Genomic DNA, 8,001 nt, shown 5'->3' on the forward strand with positions numbered 1-8,001 from the left:
CAGCGCCTGCCGCAGATACCCCACATACAGCCTCTGCCGCAGATACACCACGTACGGCGTCTGCCACAGATACCCCACATACGGCGTCTGCCGCAGATACCCCACATACAGCGCCTGCCGCAGATACCCCACATACAGCGCCTGCCGCAGATACCCCACATACAGCGCCTGCCGCAGATACCCCACATACAGCGCCTGCCGCAGATACCCCACATACAGCCTCTGCCGCAGATACCCCACATACAGCGCCTGCCGCAGATACCCCACATACAGCGCCTGCCGCAGATACCCCACATACAGCGCCTGCCGCAGATACCCCACATACAGCGCCTGCCGCAGATACCCCACATACAGCCTCTGCCGCAGATACACCACGTACGGCGTCTGCCACAGATACCCCACATACGGCGTCTGCCGCAGATACCCCACATACGGCGCCTGCCGCAGATACCCCACATACAGCGCCTGCCGCAGATACCCCACATACAGCCTCTGCCGCAGATACACCACGTACGGCGTCTGCCGCAGATACCCCACATACGGCGTCTGCCGCAGATACCCCACATACAGCGCCTGCCGCAGATACCCCACATACAGCCTCTGCCGCAGATACACCACGTACGGCGTCTGCCACAGATACCCCACATACGGCGTCTGCCGCAGATACCCCACATACGGCGTCTGCCGCAGATACCCCACATACGGCGTCTGCCGCAGGTACCCCACATACGGCGTCTGCCGCAGATACCCCACATACAGCTGATCAGCCGCTTGCGGTATATTTTACCACATGTCACTATTTGAAGTTAGGCGACTTTCACACTAGCGTTTTTATTTTCTGGTATTGAGATCCGTCATTGGGTCTCAATACCGGGAAAAAACGCTTCCGTTTTGTCCGCATTCATTGTCAGTGGGGACAAAACGTAACTGAACAGAACGGAGTGCTCCAAAATGCATGAAAGTGGCCTTAATATAATGCATAAAGAATCACAGAAATTCACAACAGTCCATAAACGATGTCAGACACCTCTTCTCCTCAATATTAGGGCTCAATCGGGGCGGCCACATGCAGATTGCGGACCCATTCGCTTAAATGGTGTCCGCGATCCGCATCCGACTGTCCGCATGCACTACTTTTTTGCTCTGCGGAGGCACGGACAGAAAACCCATGGAAGCACTCCATAGTGCTTCCGTGGGCTTCCGATCCGTGCCTCCGTTCCACACCGCATCGCATCTCCCAGATTGTGGACCCATTCAAGTGCACACGGCCGTGCCCGTGTATTGCGGACCTGCTGTTTGCCTTATCTGCAGGGCCACAGACTACAAGTACAGTTGTCATTGCTGCTGCATTAATCCTTTTTGCCACTAGATGGCACCGCAGCACTGTGCTTTTTCCATTGACTTTCCTCTACAATCTTTGCTTGCATTTTGAAGGCCATTTGCTTCTCACATCTAACTATAAATTCTGATATTTACTGAAACTCAATATTTAGTGAGGAACATGGACCGCCATCAGACAAAACACATTTTATGATGTGATAAAACCGCAGCTTATCAGAAGTTGAATGACTAGTGAACTTCCTGTTTCTTTAGTAGATGTTTGTGTGCTGCAATAGTTTTGGCTTTGGGATGAGGCCAATCAGTGTCTGCAGTTACACAATGTACTGGTGGCTTTTCTGCTTCTGCTAAAAACTTTGATTGTTTCTGGTTTATTCGGGGGGTATCACCAAGGTAGGTAATTCCACTGGTTAATAGAGAAGCTGATAAGATGCTATGGTTCTGGAGGCAGAGATGGCAGATTGCCCCCAACACATGTCCATTCATTCTGTTGTGTGTATCTGGTATTAGTCGTAGTGCCCTTATATCACCAGCCTCAGTGTCCATATTATGCCAGGCATTAGCCACCATGAAACCACCATAATACATATATATATAAATAATACAAGGTGTAGTGACACAAACCAGGCAGAGCGCTCTGATATTACCAGAGATGACACCACCAAAACCAGCTAAAGGGATCTGGAAATGCCACTAAAAAATGCCCAAACAATGAGAGCCAGATAACCTCAATGAGGTTGCTCATTGGGGCAGCACATGGCATGGCTGCAGCAGTCACAGTGAGAGTCAGGTGGCATGGCTGCAGCAGTCACAGTGAGAGTCAGGTCTCATGGCTGCAGCAGTCATAGTAAAAGTCGGGTGGCATCGCTGCAGCAGTCACAGTGAGAGTCGGTTGTCATGGCTGCAGCAGTCATAGTGAGAGTCAGGTGGTGTGGCTGCAGTAGTCATAGTGAGAGTCGGTTGTCATGGCTGCAGCAGTCATAGTGAGAGTCGGGTGGCATGTCTGCAGCAGTCATAGTGAGAGTCAGGTGGTGTGGCTGCAGCAGTCATAGTGAGAGTCGGTTGTCATGGCTGCAGCAGTCATAGTGAGAGTCGGTTGTCATGGCTGCAGCAGTCATAGTGAGAGTCGGGTGGCATGTCTGCAGCAGTCATAGTGAGAGTCAGGTGGTGTGGCTGCAGCAGTCATAGTGAGAGTCAGGTGGTGTGGCTGCAGCAGTCATAGTGAGAGTCGGTTGTCATGGCTGCAGCAGTCATAGTGAGAGTCGGGTGGCATGTCTGCAGCAGTCATAGTGAGAGTCAGGTGGTGTGGCTGCAGCAGTCATAGTGAGAGTCGGTTGTCATGGCTGCAGCAGTCATAGTGAGAGTCGGTTGTCATGGCTGCAGCAGTCATAGTGAGAGTCGGGTGGCATGTCTGCAGCAGTCATAGTGAGAGTCAGGTGGTGTGGCTGCAGCAGTCATAGTGAGAGTCGGTTGTCATGGCTGCAGCAGTCATAGTGAGAGTCGGTTGTCATGGCTGCAGCAGTCATAGTGAGAGTCGGGTGGCATGTCTGCAGCAGTAATAGTGAGAGTCAGGTGGTGTGGCTGCAGCAGTCATAGTGAGAGTCGGTTGTCATGTCTGCAGCAGTAATAGTGAGAGTCGGGTGGCATGTCTGCAGCAGTCATAGTGAGAGTCAGGTGGTGTGGCTGCAGCAGTCATAGTGAGAGTCAGGTGGTGTGGCTGCAGCAGTCATAGTGAGAGTCGGTTGTCATGGCTGCAGCAGTAATAGTGAGAGTCGGTTGTCATGGCTGCAGCAGTCATAGTGAGTCGGGTGGCATGTCTGCAGCAGTCATAGTGAGAGTCAGGTGGCATGGCTGCAGCAGTCATAGTGAGAATTGGGTGGCATGGCTGCAGCAGTCATAGTGAGAGTCAGGTGGTGTGTGGTTTTTCCTCCACAGGTCCTCAGGTGCAGCCTACAAGAATTAAGGCCCCTCTCCTCACCTCACTGCAGTGTCTCCAGCAGCCCGAATGAAATGCTCGTCCCTCCCCCCCCCTCCCAAAAAAAAAAAAAAAGTCCTCTGGCCAAAAGGCAGAGCCAGCAGCAGAGCATCTCCCGGCTTATTGGCCAGATGAATTTTGCTGACAGACAGGGAGCCAATAGGAAGCACAGGCTTCACTTTACGCTGTTCCTGCTTCTGGTGGATTACAGACTGTGTTGGAAAGGGGGTGGGGTCATTCAGCTGGGCCACGCCCCCATCCTCCCGAGCCCCATAGTAATGGCATGGTCTGTCTCTATTGGCAGTACGCCACTGTATTCAGATATCTACACTACAGCCTATACAATCAATAGGCCATTACTGTTTGCAGTGGGAAATCTCCAAAAAGTTATTGGATATACTATATATCAGGCGTGCTCAACCTCAGCTGTTGCAAAACTACAACTCCCATCATTCCCTGACAGCCTACAGCTATCATCCTACAGAAGGGCATCGTGGGAGTTGTAGTTTTACAACAGCCGGAGGACCGCAGGTTGAGCATCCCTGCTATATATACTATGTTTACATCTAAGCATTCATATGTATTTAAAAAGTATTTGCCCCTTCCCAGTTTCTTAGATTTCTTTGATTTTTGCTTGTTACACTTGATAAAGTGGTTTGATGATACATTCAATTAAGATTAGACAATGACGACCAAAGTAAACACAAAGGGGCTCATTTATGAACGAAGGTACGCCTGTTTTCTGCTCTAAAAAAGTCACAGATGGTGTTTTTGCTATTTTTTTAATTTTTTTTGCAACTTTTTGCAGTTTTTTGTGACATTTTGGTCTCTACATCAATTCTGCCGTCATGACTATTTTTTCTGTCATGTATAACGGAACCAAACTGAACCATTATTTGTCTCCATAGACATGTATTAGGATGGAGCAAAACGGAATGCCTCTTAAAGGCTTCCATTTTGCATTCCGTCCTAAAATTCTGTTATATTCTATTATAACGAAACCCTATAACGGAATTCCATAACAAAAATCTGAACCCACCCTTAGTGAATATGTTTTACTGCCCAAACTGCATTACTATACTCGTGTTAGAAAACGTGTTTTACTGCAAAAACTATATTACTATACCTATGTTAGTGAATGTGTTATATTACTTCAAGATACCTTTCAGTTACAAAAAAAGCTTTTTACGACAAAAACTGAATTACTATACCCTGCATTACTTTACCTGTGTTAGTGATCGTATTGTAACATAGTAACATAGTACATATGGCCGAAAAAAGACATTTGTCCATCCAGTTCGGCCTGTTATCCTGCAAGTTGATCCAGAGGAAGGCAAAAAAACCCTGTGAGGTAGAAGCCAATTTTCCCCACTTTAGGGGAATAAAAAATTCCTTCCCGACTCCAATCAGGCAATCAGAATAACTCCCTGGATCAACGACCCCCCTCTAGTAGCTATAGCCTGTAATATTATTACGCTCCAGAAATACATCCAGGCCCCTCTTGAATTCCTTTATTGTACTCACCATCACCACCTCCTCAGGCAGAGAGTTCCATAGTCTCACTGCTCTTACCGTAAAGAACCCTTTTCTATGTTTGTGTACAAACCTTCTTTCCTCCAGACGCAGAGGATGTCCCCTCGTCACAGTCCTGGGGATAAATAGATGATGGGATAGATCTCTGTACTGACCCCTGATATATTTATACATAGTAATTAGATCTCCCCTCAGTCGTCTTTTTTCTAACGTGAATAACCCTAATTTTGATAATCTTTCAGGGTACTGTAGTTGCCCCATTCCAGTTATTACTTTAGTTGCCCTCCTCTGGACCCTCTCCAGCTCTGCTATGTCTGCCTTGTTCACTGGAGCCCAGAACTGTACACAGTACTCCATGTGTGGTCTGACTAATGATTTGTAAAGTAGTAGGACTATGTCTCATCACAGGCATCTGTGCCCCTTTTGATGCAACCCATTATCTTATTGGCCTTGGCAGCAGCTGCCTGACACTGGTTTTTGCAGCTTAGTTTGCTGTTTATTAAAATTCCTAGATCCTTTTCCATGTCAGTGTTACCGAGTGTTTTACCATTTAGTATGTACGGGTGACTTGCATTATTTCTTCCCATGTGCATAACTTTACATTTGTCAGAGTTAAACCTCATCTGCCACTTATCTGCCCAAGCTTCCAATCTATCCAGATCCCTCTGTAGTAGTATACTGTCCTCTTCAGTGTTAATTACTTTACACAGTTTAGTGTCACCTGCAAACATTTATATTACTGCAAAAACTCCATTATTACCATTGAAAATTATCAATACCAGTGTTCAGTGTGTTTGTAGAAGGGGAGGGACATTTAATTGCACCTATGTTTCTAAATTACAGAAAAAACACTTGCAATTTTGCTAGTACCGTTTAATAATCTGTGTACCAAACGTGACTATTCATTTACTGTATACGCCTAATAATAAAATGTTTGGTAAATGGAAGATATTGCAAAATATTAGACCCATGCATCCTCATCTGAGAGACAGAATGTGGCTATTAGTGCAAACAACAGTAACAGCACCAGCTATCTAGCCAGTAGTAGTAGTAGTCATAGGCGACAGTGATGTTTTCAGTTAGTGCCCAGTGAAACAGTTGAGGCTAATGGTCTAAGTTGAATCTTAAGAGCGCCGGCACAGATAGTGTTTGGCGCTGCACCAGTGCAAGGGTGGGCGAGTTATCAGCTGCAAGTGATATAGCAGGGGGCAGCAACAGGGCTGCTGAGGGTGTAGTGTACAAGTGGAGGAGAGGCATGCTTGGGGTCTGTAGGGGGGACAAGCTTTAAAAGGGTTCTCCGAGAATTAAACAAATTATTGAAAATACTTAAATATTACGTTATAAACATATCCCCAAAAACCTTTCATTAGTTATAATGGCTCATTTTGTCTTGGGAGCAATCATCAGGGAAAATAAAATGGCCGCCGTCCTATTAGTACACACAAAACCTGTCCTAATCACACAGGAGGACAGGTTACTTCACAACACTGAGCTAAAGATCTGCCTCAACCACCTCTCTGCTCTACTTGTCAGGTATTACATTCCTGAATACAGTTGATAAGATCTTCTTTCTGTAGGTAATATTTAAGTATTTTATTTTCAGTAATTTGATTTTATAAAATCTCAGAGAACCCTTATCAAGAGCTTAAAAGGGTTGGGGGGTGGAGAGAAAGAGCAAAAAATTGTAAAAATAAATAAAAGAGAGAGAATGACAAGATATAAAAAAAAAATTGAGTCCTTGGAGTGTCATGTGTGAATTTTCAGGCCAATAAGAACACTTTTGATTCAGGTAGAATCAATTCGGTCACAAATTAAATTTTTTAAAAAAATTTGATGAATAGAACACTAAACAAATTTAAATAAGTTCACTCATCTTTATTCTAAAGAGAGTCAAATTCAGATGTCAAACAAAGTAAATAAAGTCTAACAGTCTTCAAAAGGTTACAAAATCATGGCTGAGGCCTCTTGCCCACGACCGTATGCCTTTTCGAGATATACGGTCCGTGAGTGGGCCATATGTCCCGGAGCGGCATTGATCATGCGCACAGCATCATAGATTACAATGGTGCTGTAAACGTCAGGCCGTCCACGGGACTATTGTTCCACATTCTTCTGAGGGCATACGGTCGTGGTCAAGAGGCCAAAGGCTCTGGTACCTCAGTGAACCACAGTGAGAGCCATTATGCAAAAATGTAGAAAAGTTGGAATGGTGGTGTATGTGACCTCCCAAAACTTCACCAAGAGAGCATCAATGACTCATATAGGAGGTCAAAAACACACCCCCCAGATGAGCATCTAAAGAACTGCAGAACTCATGTTGCATTGACAGTTCGTGTCCACCATTGCCCTGCTAACACAGGCTCTGCTCTACTCACTCTGTGTCTGTTGCAGGTCCATTGCCCTGGACAACATACTCTGACAGTCTTAATTGACCCTCACCTCATTCTGCAGCATTGCAGGAGTTAAACCTCCTTTGGTTCTGTGTGCAGCTGCATGGCTGTTTCAAATCTGTTAATTAGCCTTTGCTAATAAGCCTTTGTTATTTCTTCTGTGCTTTTTGTCTCCTTCTCTGCCTGAGCAATAAGTGTATCTAGCATGGTAGTCCCTCCAAAGGTGTTGTGTTCTGTTAGTCTGCTCGTGTATCAACTTCTGCCTGAGTCTCTGCTACTTGACCTGAATGGTACCTGTTTACTGTACGGACCCTGTGCTGCCTTGCCCTGAAGTTCTGACTTGTTTCTCAGCTTTACACAAACTATGGCTGACCAGCCTCAGCCTGTAACTGACTACGAGTCTGACTGTTCCTGTCCCTGACCCTTGTGGGTCAGCTGTCAACCACACCAGAGCTACTCTAAGAGGTAGCAGCCTGGTGGTTCGTCTGCAGCGAAGTCCAGATCCCTGTGTAGTGGTTAAAGGGTGAATACCAGGGGACTGCCAGGATAACACCCTTAGGTTTAGCCTAAATTCAAATCGGTTGGCTGACAAAGTATTTCCACACCTACTGACCGTTACACCTCACTTGCCTCAGTTAAGGTCAATGTACACCATTTCACAATAAGAAAGACACTTGGAAATGTGGTATCCATGGAAGACGTGCAAGGCACAATTCACTGCCGACCAAAGAACATAAAGGCTCATCTCACAACTACCAAAACTAG

This window comes from Bufo bufo, chromosome 2 (assembly GCF_905171765.1).
Source record: "Bufo bufo chromosome 2, aBufBuf1.1, whole genome shotgun sequence".
In the NCBI taxonomy this organism is placed as follows: domain Eukaryota; kingdom Metazoa; phylum Chordata; class Amphibia; order Anura; family Bufonidae; genus Bufo; species Bufo bufo.